Consider the following 22,459-nt stretch of genomic DNA (forward strand, 5'->3'; position numbering starts at 1 on the left):
AATAAAAATATTCTCATTTAGAGCATTTATTTACAGAAAATTAGAAATGTCTGAAATAACAAAAAAGATGCAGAACTTTCAGACCTCAAATAATGCAAAGAAATTCATAAAGTTTTAAGAGTTCAGAAATAATCAATATTTGGTGGAATAACCCTGGTTCTTAATCACAGTTTCATGCATCTTGGCATCATGTTCTCCTCCACCAGTCTTACACACTGCTTTTGGATAACTTTATGCTGCTTTACTTCTGGTGTAAAAATTCAAGCAGTTCAGTTTGGTTTGATGGATCTTCCTTTTGATTATATTCCAGAGGTTTTCAATTTGGTAAAATCAAGGAAAAACATATAATGTTTAAGTGCTCTCTTATTTGTAGTTTATGTGTGTGTAGTTTATAGAGCAGACAGCAGGTGGTGGTGCTGTTCAGATTTTAAATACAGGCAGGATAAAGCGCCTTACATCCACTGCATCAACTTTTTTTTTACACCAGTATTCAGACAACAAAAGCCCTGCCCCCTCCTGCACCGTGATTGGCTAGAAGTTCATGCGAGAGGTGACGAACCTTCAGATCAGTGGCGTATGCTGGTTTTTCAAGAAGGGGAAGCTCAATTTCGGCCTACATCTTAAAATGTGTCGGTTTATTTTATTTATACTAAATTCTACCCTCCCTGAGATGGATTCATCAAGAGGCCAACAGTACATTTTATTTATTACCGCACTTCCAGTCAGCCAGCTCACTTTATCATATCAGTACAGCTAAAAATACCTGTTACTTTTCCACACCTTTTACACCAAATTAATCTGAGCAGTTGATCTGCCCTGCTGTTTAACTATAAAGTTTTTATTCATGAGGAAGACTCTCAAATGGCTTCTCCAAAATCCGTCCACAACATTAAAACTGTCTGATATTATGTGCAGCTTGCTACCTAGCTAGGGACTGGAGCAAGGCTAGTGTGAAGTGTGTCCGTCTGTGAGTGTTTTGTGACGGTGGAGGGGCTCAGTAGCACACGCTGAACAGAAACTGCAATAGAAGTCAGAAAGAGTGATAGAAGTCAGAAAGAGTGATAGAAGTCAGAAAGAATGATAGAAGTCAGAAAGAGTGATAGAGGTCAGTCTCCAAACACAAGCAGCTACAGAAAAAAACAGCAGAAATAGAAGCTAGATTTGTCGCTAGTGGTTTTTAATAAAGAAAATGCCGCTATAAGGATTAGGAAAGTCTCCGGTTCAACTCAGAACAGAATGAAAGTTAAAAGCTCCCAGCGCGGATGTTTACACCAAAAGATCGCCACTGATTTGCTCATTTCACTGTCAATCAAAAAGGGACTCAGACAGATCGTCCGGGGCCGCCCCCTCCTGCATTTCGATTCTCTTTCTGCAAGAATTTTTTTTTATTATAATTCCAGAGCGCGTTTGTAACCCCCTCGTCTTGGTCCCTCAATAAAGAAACTGCACAGCAGAGTTGGTTCTGAGCATTTACTGGTTGTCTGGTTGTATAAAATTGGACAGAAAACAGCAGCTTATCAGTAGACTTCTCCACACTCAACAGCATTCTCTTTCAGAGTCAAAACCAGACTGAAATATTACAGTATAAGCACAATATAATTAAATAAAACAATGCTAAGTTAACTAGCTGTAGCTAGAAGGCAAATACATCACAACCACATGGTCGACATTGCTAAATTAATTAGTTGAAGCTGGGAGCCAAATAGCTCAAAATAGATAACATTTTGGGAAAAAATCAATCCAGTACTTATTTTTCAAGTAAAAGTACATACTATGTAATATTAGTACAAAATTAGACTTAGAAGTACCCCAACACACTTAAGCAAAATGGAGAGTAGAACTGAACCTACCATTCTCTTTCAGAGTCAAAACCAGACTGAACTAGAAAATGGAGGGTAGCTGTTTTCATAAGAACGCTATACTCGATCTGACCAGTAGATGGAGTTGTATGCTTACAGAAACAAGTGTTAGAACGTATTTTGGCGAATTCAAATAAAATAATAGTACTTTATAAACAGTTCTTTTTCTTCTCTGCTACACGTTACCCTCTACTGCTGCCACAATGTCATTCTTTGCCCTCTACTGGGCCCCCTACTAAGGCTGACACCTTCAGGATGTAGTAACCCTCTACTGCTGTCCATAACTGCCCTCTCTTGCCTTCTACCTTCCACTTTCATCATTCACTGCTGCCCCAAAGTCTCTTCTGTCCTTTGCTGCCACCTACTGCCACGCCTTTGTTTGCCCTCTCATACCCTTTTTTCTCTACCGCTCTCTTGTGCTGCCACTAGCTGCCCTCTCTTGCCTTCTACCTCCCCCTTCTATCACCCTCATTTGCTGCCACCAACAGCCCTCTACTCCCACATTCCATCCATTTCACTGCTGCATGTCCCCTGCACTTTTTCAAAAGCCAGTTTTGGTCCCCTGCTGTTTTTATGGTTAAGAACCAGTCACGCTATATTAAATAGAGACTGATCAAGCGCTAGGACCCAGCAGAAAACGACCGCTCAAGCGGATCCAGTTTTCCTTTAGACCGCCCACAAACTCATCCACTGGCTCTGCCGTTTCTTGCTATCGTATCGCACAGGCTTCAAACCAGAATCCGTGTTCGCCCGTGGCTGTAAATTCTTAAAATGTTGTGCTTTTATTCTGCCTGGGTCATGTCAGCTAGTCAGCTACAAAGCCAAAAAATGGAACTGCTCCTTCCTACTTGTTGGCAATGATGGTCAAAGCCAGATCTGTACCAGGAGCTCTTGGAGCTTCCTGTTCGGCTCAGCTTGACCAACTATCCCTCAGAATAACCAACAGAAAACAAACATCCAGACTCTTCTCTGTGCTGCAGGACCAAGGTGATGAAACCAACTTCCAATGGGTATCAGAACAGCAGAGTCACTTGTGGTGTTCAAACTCTAAATAAAGACTCATCTTAAAATACTTTCTTAACTGATCTTTAAATAATAAATAAATTCTCCTGGGGTTCTAAATATTATCAAAGCTCTGTGTATCTCTTGATCCTTGTCTCTACAAACTAGCTCTGGATATTTTGAAGTAAACGAAGCACTGTTGTAAGTCGCTCTGGATAAGGGCGTCTGGTAAATACCATAAATGTAAATGTAATCCCAGCCATTCTCAATCTGTAGCCAGAACATCAGCTGATCGGATCTCAATAGCCAGAACACCAGCCAATCAGCTTTCTGTAGCCAGAACACCAGCCAGTTGATCATCAGCTTTTAGTAGCCAGAATAGTATCACAGACAAAATTACATTTATTCAATTAATAAAGAATTATTAAATATGTTTAATAGTATATTAGTGAATTATTAGTAATGTTTTTGCTGTCATTGCTAATATTAAAAGTAGTAAGTAGTACCAGTAGTTGTTTTTAAAATAGTTTTATTTTTTAATTTATTTATGTATCTTGTAAAATATAAAATATTAATAGAAATAGCTATTTGTTAGTTTATATGGGTAAATTAAATATTATTAGTTTTAGCACCTTTATTAAATTAAAATACATCACGAAGATGTAACCAAGTAATGAAATACAAATATTGTGAAGTACTGGAAAGAAAGAAATTTTATTTGGGGGTTCTGATAGCTGTATACTATCGTATGTTCAAAAAAAAAAAATAATTTTATATATATATATATATATATATATATATATATATATATATATATATATATATATATACTTTCTTGAACTGGAACATACTTTTCTGCTGTTGTGAAAAGAAAAAAAATCCTTATACAGCTCACTTCAGTATTAAACCAAACAATAAACAAAAAAATATATATACAGTGCCCTCCATAATTATTGGCACCCCTGGTTAAGATGTGTTCTTTAGCTTCTCATAAATTGAGTTTTGTTCAAAATAATATAGGACCACGATGGAAAAAAAGAGTAAAATACAACCTTTAACTGAAGTGAATTTATTCAGTAGGAAAAAAATCCCACATTAAGAAATAATTATTTAACATCAAATCATGTGTGCCACAATTATTAGCACCCCTGATGTTAATACTTTGTACAACCCCCTTTTGCCAACAAAACAGCACCTAATCTTCTCCTGTAATGTTTCACAAGATGGGAGAATACAGAAAGAGGGATCTTTGACCATTCCTCTTTGCACATTCTCTCTAAATCATCCAACGACCTGGGTCCTCTCCTCTGCACTCTCCTCTTCAGCTCACCCCACAGGTTTTCAATGGGGTTGAGGTCTGGGGACTGAGATGGCCATGGGAGGAGCTTGATTCTGTGTGCGGTGAACCATTTCTGTGTAGATTTGGCCACATGTTTAGGGTCATTATCTTGCTGAAAGACCCAGTGACGACCCATCTTCAGCTTTCGGGCAGAAGCCACCAGATTTTGTTTTAAAATGTCCTGGTATTTTAGAGCATTCATGATGCCATGCACCCTAACAAGGTTCCCAGGGCCTTTAGAAGAGAAACAGGCCCACAGCATCACTGATCCCCCGCCGTATTTCACAGTGGGCATGAGGTGCTTTTCTGCATACTCAGCTCTTGTGTTACGCCAGACCCACTTAGAGCATTTGTTGCCAAAAAGCTCTATCTTTGTTTCATCTGACCAAAGCACACGGTCCCAGTTGAAGTCCCAGTACCGCTTAGCAAACTCCAAACGTTTGCGTTTATGATTGTGAGTGAGAAATGGTTTCTTCCGTGCATGCCTCCCAAACAGCTTGTTGGCATGTAGATAGCGCCTGATGGTTGTTTTGGAGACTTTGTGACCCCAAGAAGCTACCATTTGTTGCAATTCTGTAACAGTGAGCTTTGGAGAACTTTTTATTTCTCTTATCATCCTCCTCACTGTGCGTGGTGGCAAAATAAACTTGCGTCCTCGTCCAGGCTTGTTTACCACTGTTCCAGTTGTTTTAAACTTCTTAATAATTCCTCTGACAGTAGATATGGACAGGTGTAGGTGAGTAGCGATTTTCTTGTAGCCATTGCCTGACTTGTGAAGGTCAACACACATCTGCCTCACTTGAATGGTATGTTCCTTTGTCTTTCCCATGTTGAAGATAAATGGCCTCTGTGTCACGTCATATTTATACCCCAGGGAAACAGGAAGTTGTGAATTACTAATTAAATGTTCCTACATACTCTGATCAACTTCGTAAACTACTGTAGAAGTGACAGAAATACTTTTATTAAATTTATTTCCTAAGAATTGTTAGGGGTGCCAATAATTGTGGAACAGGTGATTTTATGAAGAATAATTATTTCTTAGTCAGGGATTTTATTTCCCCCTTAAAATTTACTTGAGTTAAAGGTTGGACTTTACTTTTTTTCCCATCGTGGTCCTATATTATTTTGAACAAAACTCAATTTATGAGAAGCTAAAGAACACATCTTAACCAGGGGTGCCAATAATTATGGAGGGCACTGTATATATATAATAAATGTGATTTTTGATACACCACAAATGTTCTCTTGAATTAGAGTGTTCAACTTTAACTCTTGAACTTCACTCTATTGAAATGGTCCAGAAACAAATTCAGTCACATTTAAAATCAAATTAGCACCGTTTCAGTCCTTTAACAAGTATGTATTCAAGTAGGTATGGAGCTTGTCCATTTAGTTCAGAGAAGAAGAAAGAAAAAAAATTGTCTCTCTCAAAAAAAAAAAAAAATCTCTCCAAGGAAAAAAAATTAAAAAAGCACAAAAAAAAAACTATGGGTACCCATAAAAAAAAAACTGTTCTGAGATCTCTGGCCCCACCTGCAGTCCAGTAAGAATAGCCAAACTCAGATTCCCTCACTGACACAGTGTTGAAGTCCAGCACTTGTTACGGTTCAGTCCTGCTGCACCCGGTCCTCAGTGCAGTCCACAGCCTATCATAATAAGAGAAGTTAAGCATGTACGAGAGGCAAATGGAGGGCTTCAGTACAGCAAGAAGATATTTAGCTGCTAGTAAATGCAGCTGCTTCGGAGCTCAACTGTTAGCGACCAGCTTCTGCAGCACAAAGTCGTATTTTGAGACTATTTTTCTATATTCATATTCCAAATATTTAATGCAAAACAACAAAACAAAATACATTTCGTTTTAAACCGTAATTGCAGCTCATAAAACCTTTTTTAACAGTTTTTAACAGTAACAGAAGCATATGAAATACACAACTTCGTATGTTAGCCCATAAGAGATACAGCTAAAATATATATTGCTGCAGAGGACATTTGGCTTAAATACACCTCCAAATAAAACACACATCATGTTGAAAATAGTGCATATTTTATACCCTTTTTAACATAGTGGAAACTAACTCTACAATCAAGCAGTCAACCAGTAATACGGAACCAAAATGCTGCTTAATAGCACCAATAACCACTAATAAAATCAATCCACCCATTTTTATAATCAGAATATTATAAATTAAATATTCAGAGAACCTACCTATCATAACAAGAGAAGTTAAGCATGTACGAGAGGCAAACGAAGGGCTTCAGTACAGCAAGAAGCTATTTAGCTGCTAGTAAATGCAGCTGCTTCGGAGCTCAACTGTTAGCCACCAGCTTCTGCAGCACAAAGTCGTATGAGATTCTCTGCTCTCACACTATACATTAAAATGAGCGCATGCCGTCGTAAATGGCGCGAGTTACTATGGCGACCAATACTTAACAAAATACGGCAGAAACAGCCTTCTCTTAAAGGGCCAGGCTCTTAATTTCTGTGCATTGCTTTTCACACTGTATTAGAACTGACATACGGGTTACAAAGACATACAGTTAAATAGTATTTATTATTATATTTGCTCCTGGAATCCTTAATATTTTATGATTGGGGTGCAACAAAAAATGTAAAACCTGTAATATTGTGTTAATGCTTTAGGAGTCCAGTATTAATGTCTATATATTTATTTTTTTTCCTAATAAATATATAAAATATATAAAAATTGTAAACCAGTTTACTTTAGCAAAGTAATTAAAGGGTAATTCCTCTAATATTTCTAGCCAAATTCTCTGTACAATTCTGGCTGTCTGTGGTCGCTTACACAATAAATACACAAGCCAGCTACCTAAATATCCATTTGAATAATTAATAATTACCTGAGTAATAGTCTCAAGACAGGATACCTACCAAAATAACATTGGAGATACAATATATACTGAATAACCGTATAAACTTACAATTCATAACTGAATAAAGTCTTAATAAGATATAATTATTTGGATAAAGTCTTAATATGCAATATTTACTTGAATAAAGTTTAAACTTACAATTAATACCTGAATAAAGTCTAAATATGCTATACTTATTTAAATAAAGTCTTAATATGCAATACTTACCTGAATAAAGTCTACACCTACAATTCGTACCTGAATAAAGTTTAAAATTGAAATACTTATTTGAAGTCTAACTTGCCTAAATAAAGGCTAAATATTCAATATTTACCTAAATAAAGGGTCAATTTGGCATGTTTACCTGAATTACTGACTTGTGTCCGAGATATCATTTGTTGTTTAAAAACTTTCCAAGCACAAGTATGGTTTATGTATTATACCAAAGAATACCAGTATTTGTTAGCTAAACATAGCACAGTAAAATATACCAGTTTACCTAATTAGTAATTGGTGTACAATATAGGTCAATTCAGAGTTTGACTTAAATTTTGTCAGATTATCTGTCAATATAAAACTAAGCTAATGTATTTTTTCCCCCCTTTTGTTGCAGGCAAAGTGGACGCTGCAGCTGCACGAATAAGGGAGCTGGAGCAAAAAGTGATTGAGCTGGAGAATTAAATAAAACAGCTTGCAGACCAACCTAGGCTTAACCATTTCTGCTCAACTAAAGAAGAGTTCCACTTTTTCCACACAATTTTCCTTGACTCAGTACAAAATTCTGTCTAAATATTTTAGCTTTAACTTACCATGTGAGCTTCATTTGTTTTTTGTATTTTTAGATTTTTTAAATTTGAGTGTTTTATAAATATAATAAATGAAATACATTTTAATCCTCTTGTCCCAGGTGCTTTGTATTTGTTTTATCTGTAGACAAAGTCATAGATGATTTGGTTACGACTGTATTCACTAGGCATACCATTGCAGGAAATACAATATTCTAAATATACAGTTTAAACAATATAGCTAGTTGTCAGAAATTATGCATTTTTTGAAGCACAACCAAAATGTTATGTTTACCCAAAATATCCTGATTTTTAAAGTTAATTAAAATGTAAAATAGTTCCATGACACCCAATACAAATAGATTGATTCAGTAAACAAAATGTCAATGAACTGAAATGTTTTCTTGCTTGTTGCTGGCTCTGCGCTACATAAAAAGACAATTCAAGCAAAGAATACAAGTTTATTTAGAAAATTCCATATTTCCACAAAAAACAAACTATAACAGAACATGCTGCTGGGAGAGAGACTGTTTTAAAGCCCATGGTGCTTTAATGGGCAATCTGATAAAGCAGAGCAATAGTATGATTGGAAAAGGCCTTCCCCGCAACACTTGCACGATGTCTTTATTACCTCCACAGGATCTGGGTGGTATGAAGTCACCTGTAATGCAAAGCACAGACATACTGTCAGCTCTGAGAAACATTTTTTAAACGGTACAAAAAGCACCAAATGTTCATATCTATATTTAAGCCATTCACAATTACTACTACATCTTTAACCTCTTGGCTGACCCTAAACAATCTACCTGAATAAGTTAACCTCCTAAAAACCAAGCAAAAATTTAATATGATGGACAAATTAACACTTGACCTTCACATTCTACAAGTGGTTGGTATATCTGCTTCACTACAGACGACTGTAGAAGAAGAAGAGGACGGCAAAGAATACGCTGGCTTGATACAATCACATGGGCCACCAGCAAAACAATTGCAGAACTCAAAGTAATCGTCGAGGACAGGAACGCGTGGAGAGAACAGATCCATAAAGTGGCCGAAAGTCGATTTCGACTAAATGGCTAATCATCATCATCACAGACGACTAACTTTGGCCACTGGCTTAACCTACCTAGTGGGAAGCTAGCAACACATAGAATCATCTTAGGCTTACCTGAACTGTTTCACCTACGTACAAGATAACTAGGGTTAAATGTGGTTTAATATATTTTTTTTCTCCCTGTCGATTAACTTTCCTAAACCACCTGCACTGTGTTTGAAACTGTATATACAAGGGAAAAACAGTTCTGTCTTCTATCCAACTCAAAGCCTTAAATAAGCACATCAGATCCTGGGCAGTAGCTACAGTAATGGTTAAAACAGAAAAGAAAACATTAACTAAACAGCTACTTAGCATTACTTGACGTACTGTTGTCTATCTAAGTTAGCAAGCTCGCTAGTTAGCGGTAGCTAACCTAACTGAATTGGAAGCCTCGCTAACTTGTATAAAAATAACTACTTACCCTCAAAATTAAAGATGTATTCCTCGACAAAAAGCTTGTAATCCTTTTCAACCTTCGATATTTTCGCTACTGATACCTCATCTATAATCAGTGAGATGTCGGAGAAAGAAATCAATAGAAGTTTGTGCAGAGACAGCAGTGAACTCCATTCTAGCGCCGCTGTGTTTACCCTGCTAAACCAAACCGGAAACACGTCATCAAGCTCTGTGAAAAGGGCCCATAGCAGTGCACTACATTTCCCGGCGGAAGGATCAGGGAATATGATCATTAATAACTCGGTTATTTCAGCGTTTGTAGATCAGTACTCCTCCTGGGTGTTTCTAGAAGAAGTGAGACAGGTGAGTTCAGGTGATTTTATGTGAGTTTAGGTTATTTCAGGTGATTTTAGGTGAGTTTCAGGTGATTTTAAAGCAGTAGTTTATATTAGCGCTGCCCTCACGCGCTCTTTATGCGCGCTGTGATTCGGCGCGAGGCGCTCTCCTGTCAGATTCCTGTCACATTAGCCTGTTAGCAGCTAACAGAGTTAGCAGTGAATTAGCCCCGTTTCTCTTAAACTGTTTAATAAACGGAGGAAACACTAATAATTTATGGGTAAGTTGATGAGATTAAAGAAGTTTAGACTAATCTAGACTAATTAAATGCTGGTTTTAGGCGCAGTTTAAGTTCAGAAGCGGGTAAATTACTGGCTGTAGCTAAACGCTGCTGAAGTTTCTGAGGAGAAAGAGCATTTATTAGCTGCTGTACCTGAATAAGAAGAGTTTTAAGTGTTTAGATTAAACTAATTACCACTATTCTCACTGTTCTTCTCACTGCTATCTGTTATTAAGTTGGCTTGTCAAAGCCAACTTACTGTTCTTCTTATTCTTCTTATTATTATTAAGTTGGCTTGGAAAAGCCAACTTACTGTTCTTCGTAATCTTATTATTAAGTTGGCTTGGAAAAGCCAACTTATTGTTCTTCGAAATCTTATTATTATTATTATTATTATTCTCGGTAAATTTTATAAACAGTTTCTCCTCCTACAGTTTTCAAGCCAGAACCACGAAACTTCACAAGATGATAGAACCTATTGCCGCGGGGTGTGCTTGTGCTTTTCTAAGTGATCGGACCACCAGGGTCCGATTGGTGGTCCGCCAAAGTCAGATTTTTTCCCATAGACTTCCATTCACACTTTTTTCAAACGGCTCTAAAAGTCACAATTTTTGAGCTAGAACCACGAAATTCACAAGACATACAGAACTTGCAGAGACGTTTCAGACGATATGCTGATCTCACCGATACGATTTACGGTTTTCGTAAAATTATCGTACGAACTTTCCCCATAGGAATGAATGGGCGGAATGTTGGCCATCTCACACACACCAGCCGATCCTGCGCACGGCCCCCCTCTCTGCCCTGCTCCTCAGTACTGTATCTGTATGGAGAAGATACTGCTGAACACAACCCACACCAGAACCAATACCACACTACACACACAGCACACCACACACAGTCCACACCACACCTTACACACATTCCACACCACACATACCCCACACCAAACACACTCCACCCCACACACTCCACACCACACATACCCCACACCACACACACTCCACCCCACACACACTTTAAACCACACTTCAAACCACACATACCCACACCACACACACTCCACACCACACAAACCTCACACCACACACACTTCAAACCCCACACCACACACACTTCAAACCACACATACCCCACACCACACACACTTCAATCCACACATACCCCACACCACACACACTCCACACCACACACACACTTTAAACCACACACACACTCCGCAGCTCACATACCCCACACCACACACTCCACCACACACATACCACACACTTCACACCCCACACCACACACTCCACACCACACATACCCCACACCACATACACTTTAAACCACACACAAACTCCACAGCTCATATACCCCACACCACACACACTCCACACCACACATACCCCACACCCCACACACTCCATACCACACACACACTCCACAGCACACATACCCCACACCCCACACACTCCATACCACACACACACTCCACAGCTCACATACCCCACACCACACACACTTCAAACCACACATACCCCACACCACACACACTCCACACCACACAAACCCCACACCACACACACTTCAAACCCCACACCACACACACTTCAAACCCCACACCACACACACTTCAAACCACACATACCCCACACCACACACACTTCAATCCACACATACCCCACACCACACACACTCCACACCACACAAACCCCACACCACACACACTTTAAACCACACACATTCCACAGCTCACATACCCCACACCACACACTCCACCCCACACATACCACACACTACACACCCCACACCACACACTCCACACCACACATACCCCACACCACATACACTTTAAACCACACACAAACTCCACAGCTCATATACCCTACACCACACACACTCCACACCACACATACCCCACACCCCAGACACTCCATACCACACACACACACTCCACAGCACACATATCCCACACACTCCATACCACACACACACTCCACAGCTCACATACCCCACACCACACACACTTCAAACCACACATACCCCACACCACACACACTCCACACCACACAAACCCCACACCAAACACACTTCAAACCACACAAACCCCACACCACACACACTTCAAACCACACAAACCCCACACCACACACACGTCAAACCACACATACCCCACACCACACTCACTTCAAACCACACATACCCCACACCACACTCACTTCAAACCACACATACCCCACACTTCAAACCACACATACCCCACACCACACACACTTCAAACCACACATACCCCACACCACACAAACTCCACACCACACAAACCCCACACCACACACACTTTAAACCACACACACTCCACAGCTCACATAGCCCAAACCACACACACTCCACCCCAAACATACCACACACAATTCACACCACACACTCCACACCACACATACCCCACACCACACACACTTTAAACCACACACACTTCAAACCACACATACCCCACACCACACACACTTCAATCCACACATACCCCACACCACACACTCCACACCACACAAACCCCACACCACACACACTTCAAACCACACAAACCCCACACCACACACACTTCAAACCACACATACCCCACACCACACTCACTTCAAACCACACATACCCCACACCACACTCACTTCAAACCACACATACCCCACACCACACACACTTCAAACCACACATACCCCACACTTCAAACCACACATACCCCACACCACACACACTCCACACCACACAAACCCCACACCACACACACTTCAAACCCCACACCACACACAAACTTCAATCCACACATACCCCACACCACACACACTCCACACCACACAAACCCCACACCACACACACTTTAAACCACACACACTCCACAACTCACATACCCCACACCACACACTCCACCCCACACATACCACACACATACCACACACAATTCACACCACACACTCCACACCACACATACCCCACACCACATACACTTTAAACCACACACACTCCACAGCACACATACCCCACACTCCATACCACACACACACTCCACAGCTCACATACCCCACACCACACACACTTCAAACCACACATACCCCACACCACACACACTCCACACCACACAAACCCCACACCACACACACTTCAAACCACACAAACCCCACACCACACACACTTCAAACCACACATACCCCACACCACACTCACTTCAAACCACACATACCCCACACCACACTCACTTCAAACCACACATACCCCACACCACACACACTCCACACCACACAAACCCCACACCACACACACTTTAAACCACACAAACTCCACAGCTCACATAGCCCACACCACACACACTCCACCCCACACACACTTCATACCCCACACCACACACACTTTAAACCACACACACACTCCACAGCTCACATACCCGACACCACACACACTCCACCACACACATACAACACACACTCCACACCACAAAAACCCCACACCACACACACTTCAAACCACACAAACCCCACACCACACACACTTCAAACCACACATACCCCACACCACACTCACTTCAAACCACACATACCCCACACCACACTCACTTCAAACCACACATACCCCACACCACACACACTTCAAACCACACATACCCCACACTTCAAACCACACATACCCCACACCACACACACTCCACACCACACAAACCCCACACCACACACACTTCAAACCCCACACCACACACAAACTTCAATCCACACATACCCCACACCACACAAACTCCACACCACACAAACCCCACACCACACACACTTTAAACCACACACACTCCACAACTCACATACCCCACACCACACACTCCACCCCACACATACCACACACATACCACACACAATTCACACCACACACTCCACACCACACATACCCCACACCACATACACTTTAAACCACACACACTCCACAGCACACATACCCCCACACCCCACATACTCCATACCACACACACACTCCACAGCACACATACCCCACACTCCATACCACACACACACTCCACAGCTCACATACCCCACACCACACACACTTCAAACCACACATACCCCACACCACACACACTCCACACCACACAAACCCCACACCACACACACTTCAAACCACACAAACCCCACACCACACACACTTCAAACCACACATACCCCACACCACACTCACTTCAAACCACACATACCCCACACCACACTCACTTCAAACCACACATACCCCACACCACACACACTCCACACCACACACACTCCACACCACACAAACCCCACACCACACACACTTTAAACCACACAAACTCCACAGCTCACATAGCCCACACCACACACACTCCACCCCACACACACTTCATACCCCACACCACACACACTTTAAACCACACACACACTCCACAGCTCACATACCCCACACCACACACACTCCACCACACACATACAACACACACTTCACACCCCACACCACACACACTCCACAGCACACATACCCCACACCACACACACTTTAAACCACACATACCCCACACCACACACACTCCACACCACACAAACCCCACACCACAGACACTTCAAACCACACATACCCCACACCACACACACTTCAAACCACACATACCCCACACCACACACACTTCAAACCACACATACCCCACACCACACACACTCCAAACCACACATACCGCACACCACACACACTCCACACCACACAAACCCCACACCACACACACTTCAAACCACACAAACCCCACACCACACACAATTCAAACCACACATACCCCACACCACACACACTTCAAACCACACATACCCCACACCACACACACTCCACACCAAACAAACCCCACACCACACACACTTTAAACCACACACACACTCCACAGCTCACATACCCCACACCACACACACTCCACCACACACATACCACACACACTTCACACCCCATGCACTCCACACACACTTCACACACACACACCACACTCTACACACCACACCACACACACTCCACACCACACCACACTCTCTACACACCACACCACACACACTCCACAACACACACTCCACACCTAATACACACAACTCACCCCACACTCCACCACACATACACCACACTCCACCCCAAATTCCAAACACACCACACCAAACACACTCCACAACCCACTCCACACCCCACACACTCCACACCACACTACACAACTTAGTAACTATTTGACAAGCCAACTTAAAGTTCGTTCACGAACTTTGCCTTTTCTAGTTAAGTTGGCTTGGAAAAGCCAACTTACTGTTCTTCGTAATCTTATTATTATTATTATTATTCTATAAACTTTTTATAAACAGTTTCTCCTCCTACAGTTTTCAAGCTAGAACCACCAAACTTCACAAGATGATAGAACCTATTGCCGCGGGGTGTGCTTGTGCTTTTCTAAGTGATCGGACCACCAGGGTCCGATCGGTGGTCCGCCAAAGTCAGATTTTTTCCCATAGACTTCCATTCACACTTTTTTCAAACGGCTCTAAAAGTCACAATTTTCGAGCTAGAACCACGAAATTCTCAAGACATACAGAACTTGCAGAGACGTTTCAGACGATATGCTGATCTCACCGATACGATTTACGGTTTTCGTAAAATTATCGTACGAACTTTCCCCATAGGAATGAATGGGCGGAATGTTGGCCATCTCACACACACCAGCCGATCCTGCGCACGGCCCCCCTCTCTGCCCTGCTCCTCAGTACTGTATCTGTATGGAGAAGAGACTGCTGAACACAACCCACACCAGAACCAATACCACACTACACACACACCACACTACACGCACGCACACGACACACACTTTACTACCCAACCACACATACCCCACACCACACCACACATACACCACACCACACACACTTCAAACCACACATACCCCACACCACATACACTCCACATTACACATACCCCACACCACACACACTTCAAACCACACATACGCCACACCACACACTTCACACCCCACACCACACACACTCCACATTACACATACCCCACACCACATACACTCCACATCACACATACCCCACACCACACACACTTCAAACCACACATACCCCACACCACACACTTCACACCCCACACCACACACACTCCACACACTCACCACACAACACACAGTCCACTCCCCACACTCACTCCACACCACACAAACTCCACAGCCCACACCACATACACTCTACACACCACACACCTCACACCACACACAGTCCACACCACACCCTACACACATTCCACACCACACATACCTCACACCAAACACACTCCACCCCACACACTCCACACCACACATACACCACACCACACACACTTCAAACCACACATACCACACACACTCCACATCACACATACCCCACACCACACACTTTAAACCACACATACCCCACACCACACACATACCACACACACACTCCACACCACACAAACCCCACACCACACACACTTTAAACCACACACAAACTCCACAGCTCACATACCCCACACCACACACACTCCACCCCACACATACCACACACACTTCACACCCCACACCGCACACACCCCACACCACACACACTTCAAACCACACATACCCCACACCACACACACTCCACACCACACAAACCGCACACCACACACACTTCAAACCACACAAACCCCACACCACAAACACTTCAAACCACACATACCCCACACCACACACACTTCAAACCACACATACCCAACACCACAAACACTCCACACCACACAAACCCCACACCACACTTTAAACCACACACTTTAAACCACCACAGCTCACATAGCCCACACCACACACACTCCACCCCACACACAATTCATACCCCACACCACACACACTTTAAAACACACACACACTCCACAGCTCACACACCCCACACCACACACACTCCACCCCACACATACCACACACACTTCACACCACACACGCCACACCACACATACCCCACACCCCACACACTCCATACCACACACACACTCCACAGCTCATATACCCCACCCCACACATACTTCACACCCCACACCACACATACCCCACACTCTCCATACCACGCACACACTCCACAGCTCACATACCCCACACCACACACACTCCACCCCACACATACCACACACTTCACACCCCACACCACACATACCCCACACTCTCCATACCACACACACACTCCACAGCTCACATACCCCACACCATACACACTCCACCCCACACATACCACACACAGTTCACACCACACACACCCCACACTCCACCACACATACACCACACACTCCACACCACATACACCCCACACCATACATACTCCACCCCACACATACCACACACAGTTCACACCACACCTACCCCACACCACACACTCCACACCTGACACACCCCACACTCCACACACTCCATACCACACACACACACTCCACAGCACACCCCACATACACCCCACACCACACCACGCACTCTACACACCCCACAAACTCCACACCCAACACACTCCACACCACACACACTCTACAGCCCACACCACAACCAGTTAGCAACACCTTAGCCACACCACGCACTCCACACACCACACACGCCCCACACCACACACACTCAACACCACACACACTCTACAACCCACACCACAACCAGTTAGCAACACCTTAGCAACCACCTGGAAAACGTTGGCAACTGCCTAGCAATCACTTAGCAACCACTTTAGAAATTATAGCAACTGCCTAGCAACCAGTTAGCAACACCTTAGCAACCACCTGGAAAACGTTAGCAACTGCCTAGCAACAGCTTAGCAACCACTTTAGAAATGACAGCAAGGCCTAGCAACCACGTGAAAAATGTTAGCAACTGCCTAGCAACCACTTAGCAACCACTTTAGGAATGATAGCAACTGCCTAGCAACCACTTAGCAACACCTTAGCAACCACCCCAGAAACCATAGCAACACCTTAGCAACCGCCTAGCAACTCCTTAGCAACCACCTAGCAATCACCTAGCAACACCTTATTAACCACCCCGGATACCATAGCAACACCTTAGCAACCACCTAGCAACACCTTAGCAACCACCCCAGAAACCATAGCAACACATTAGCAACCACCTAGCAACACATTAGCAACCTCCCTGGATACCATAGCAACACCTTAGCAACCACCTAGCAACACCTTAGCAACCACCCTGGATACCATAGCAACACCTTAGCAGCCACCTAGCAACACCTTAGCAACCACCCTGGATACCATAGCAACACCTTAGCAACCACCTAGCAACACCTCAGCAACCACCCCAGATACTATAGCAACACCTAAGCAACCACCTGGAAAGTTTTTAGATTTCAGCATGTAACCAAAAGTTTTTAGATTTCAGCATTTAACCAAAAGTTTCTAGATTTCAACATATAAACAAACGTTTTAAGATTTCAGCGTTTAACCAAAAGTTTTTAGATTTCAGCATTTAAACAAATGTTTTAAGATTTCAGTGTTTAACCAAAAGTTTTTAGATTTCAGCATTTTACCAAACATTTCTAAATGTAAGCAATTAACCAAAAGTTTTTAGATTTCAGCGTTTAACCAAATGTTTTTAGATTTAAGCGTTTAACCAAACGTTTTTAGATCACAGCGTTTTTGGTATTAGCTTTTAGCCAAAAGTTAACAGCATAGCAACGACTCTTCAGACAGAAACAGCTTAACAACCATTTTAACTTTTCAACGTTATTAGCGCTGTTTTCCAAGCCAACTTAAAGTTCGTTCACGAACTTTGCCTTTTCTAGTTAAGTTGGCTTGGAAAAGCCAACTTACTGTTCTTCGTAATCTTATTATTATTATTATTATTCTATAAACTTTTTATAAACAGTTTCTCCTCCTACAGTTTTCAAGCTAGAACCACCAAACTTCACAAGATGATAGAACCTATTGCCGCGGGGTGTGCTTGTGCTTTTCTAAGTGATCGGACCACCAGGGTCCGATCGGTGGTCCGCCAAAGTCAGATTTTTTCCCATAGACTTCCATTCACACTTTTTTCAAACGGCTCTAAAAGTCACAATTTTCGAGCTAGAACCACGAAATTCTCAAGACATACAGAACTTGCAGAGACGTTTCAGACGATATGCTGATCTCACCGATACGATTTACGGTTTTCGTAAAATTATCGTACGAACTTTCCCCATAGGAATGAATGGGCGGAATGTTGGCCATCTCACACACACCAGCCGATCCTGCGCACGGCCCCCCTCTCTGCCCTGCTCCTCAGTACTGTATCTGTATGGAGAAGAGACTGCTGAACACAACCCACACCAGAACCAATACCACACTACACACACACCACACTACACGCACGCACACGACACACACTTTACTACCCAACCACACATACCCCACACCACACCACACATACACCACACCACACACACTTCAAACCACACATACCCCACACCACATACACTCCACATTACACATACCCCACACCACACACACTTCAAACCACACATACGCCACACCACACACTTCACACCCCACACCACACACACTCCACATTACACATACCCCACACCACATACACTCCACATCACACATACCCCACACCACACACACTTCAAACCACACATACCCCACACCACACACTTCACACCCCACACCACACACACTCCACACACTCACCACACAACACACAGTCCACTCCCCACACTCACTCCACACCACACAAACTCCACAGCCCACACCACATACACTCTACACACCACACACCTCACACCACACACAGTCCACACCACACCCTACACACATTCCACACCACACATACCTCACACCAAACACACTCCACCCCACACACTCCACACCACACATACACCACACCACACACACTTCAAACCACACATACCACACACACTCCACATCACACATACCCCACACCACACACTTTAAACCACACATACCCCACACCACACACATACCACACACACACTCCACACCACACAAACCCCACACCACACACACTTTAAACCACACACAAACTCCACAGCTCACATACCCCACACCACACACACTCCACCCCACACATACCACACACACTTCACACCCCACACCGCACACACCCCACACCACACACACTTCAAACCACACATACCCCACACCACACACACTCCACACCACACAAACCGCACACCACACACACTTCAAACCACACAAACCCCACACCACAAACACTTCAAACCACACATACCCCACACCACACACACTTCAAACCACACATACCCAACACCACAAACACTCCACACCACACAAACCCCACACCACACTTTAAACCACACACTTTAAACCACCACAGCTCACATAGCCCACACCACACACACTCCACCCCACACACAATTCATACCCCACACCACACACACTTTAAAACACACACACACTCCACAGCTCACACACCCCACACCACGCACACTCCACCCCACACATACCACACACACTTCACACCACACACGCCACACCACACATACCCCACACCCCACACACTCCATACCACACACACACTCCACAGCTCATATACCCCACCCCACACATACTTCACACCCCACACCACACATACCCCACACTCTCCATACCACGCACACACTCCACAGCTCACATACCCCACACCACACACACTCCACCCCACACATACCACACACTTCACACCCCACACCACACATACCCCACACTCTCCATACCACACACACACTCCACAGCTCACATACCCCACACCATACACACTCCACCCCACACATACCACACACAGTTCACACCACACACACCCCACACTCCACCACACATACACCACACACTCCACACCACATACACCCCACACCATACATACTCCACCCCACACATACCACACACAGTTCACACCACACCTACCCCACACCACACACTCCACACCTGACACACCCCACACTCCACACACTCCATACCACACACACACACTCCACAGCACACCCCACATACACCCCACACCACACCACGCACTCTACACACCCCACAAACTCCACACCCAACACACTCCACACCACACACACTCTACAGCCCACACCACAACCAGTTAGCAACACCTTAGCCACACCACGCACTCCACACACCACACACGCCCCACACCACACACATTCAACACCACACACACTCTACAACCCACACCACAACCAGTTAGCAACACCTTAGCAACCACCTGGAAAACGTTGGCAACTGCCTAGCAATCACTTAGCAACCACTTTAGAAATTATAGCAACTGCCTAGCAACCAGTTAGCAACACCTTAGCAACCACCTGGAAAACGTTAGCAACTGCCTAGCAACAGCTTAGCAACCACTTTAGAAATGACAGCAAGGCCTAGCAACCACGTGAAAAATGTTAGCAACTGCCTAGCAACCACTTAGCAACCACTTTAGGAATGATAGCAACTGCCTAGCAACCACTTAGCAACACCTTAGCAACCACCCCAGAAACCATAGCAACACCTTAGCAACCGCCTAGCAACTCCTTAGCAACCACCTAGCAATCACCTAGCAACACCTTATTAACCACCCCGGATACCATAGCAACACCTTAGCAACCACCTAGCAACACCTTAGCAACCACCCCAGAAACCATAGCAACACATTAGCAACCACCTAGCAACACATTAGCAACCTCCCTGGATACCATAGCAACACCTTAGCAACCACCTAGCAACACCTTAGCAACCACCCTGGATACCATAGCAACACCTTAGCAGCCACCTAGCAACACCTTAGCAACCACCCTGGATACCATAGCAACACCTTAGCAACCACCTAGCAACACCTCAGCAACCACCCCAGATACTATAGCAACACCTAAGCAACCACCTGGAAAGTTTTTAGATTTCAGCATGTAACCAAAAGTTTTTAGATTTCAGCATTTAACCAAAAGTTTCTAGATTTCAACATATAAACAAACGTTTTAAGATTTCAGCGTTTAACCAAAAGTTTTTAGATTTCAGCATTTAAACAAATGTTTTAAGATTTCAGTGTTTAACCAAAAGTTTTTAGATTTCAGCATTTTACCAAACATTTCTAGATGTAAGCAATTAACCAAAAGTTTTTAGATTTCAGCGTTTAACCAAATGTTTTTAGATTTAAGCGTTTAACCAAACGTTTTTAGATCACAGCGTTTTTGGTATTAGCTTTTAGCCAAAAGTTAACAGCATAGCAACGACTCTTCAGACAGAAACAGCTTAACAACCATTTTAACTTTTCAACGTTATTAGCGCTGTTTTCCAAGCCAACTTAAAGTTCGTTCACGAACTTTGCCTTTTCTAGTTATTATTATTATTCTATAAACTTTTTATAAACAGTTTCTCCTCCTACAGTTTTCAAGCTAGAACCACCAAACTTCACAAGATGATAGAACCTATTGCCGCGGGGTGTGCTTGTGCTTTTCTAAGTGATCGGACCACCAGGGTCCGATCGGTGGTCCGCCA

At 43.4% G+C, this 22,459-nt stretch overlaps 1 protein-coding gene and 1 long non-coding RNA gene across 2 annotated transcripts in view; one reads left to right on the top strand and one right to left on the bottom strand.

The window, feature by feature from the left end:
• LOC111197509 (NACHT, LRR and PYD domains-containing protein 12-like) overlaps positions 1–22,459 on the top strand; it is a 592,302-nt gene that overhangs the window by 36,921 nt on the left and 532,922 nt on the right. The window lies entirely within an intron of this gene.
• Positions 8,307–9,596, bottom strand: LOC125785687 (uncharacterized). The gene is made up of 2 exons (XR_007428013.1): positions 9,377–9,596; positions 8,307–8,520 (listed from the first exon to the last, which is right to left on the bottom strand). It is a non-coding gene; the product is annotated as an uncharacterized LOC125785687 (long non-coding RNA).

The sequence above is a fragment of the Astyanax mexicanus genome, chromosome 1 (genome assembly GCF_023375975.1).
Source record: "Astyanax mexicanus isolate ESR-SI-001 chromosome 1, AstMex3_surface, whole genome shotgun sequence".
Taxonomy (NCBI): Eukaryota; Metazoa; Chordata; class Actinopteri; order Characiformes; family Acestrorhamphidae; genus Astyanax; species Astyanax mexicanus.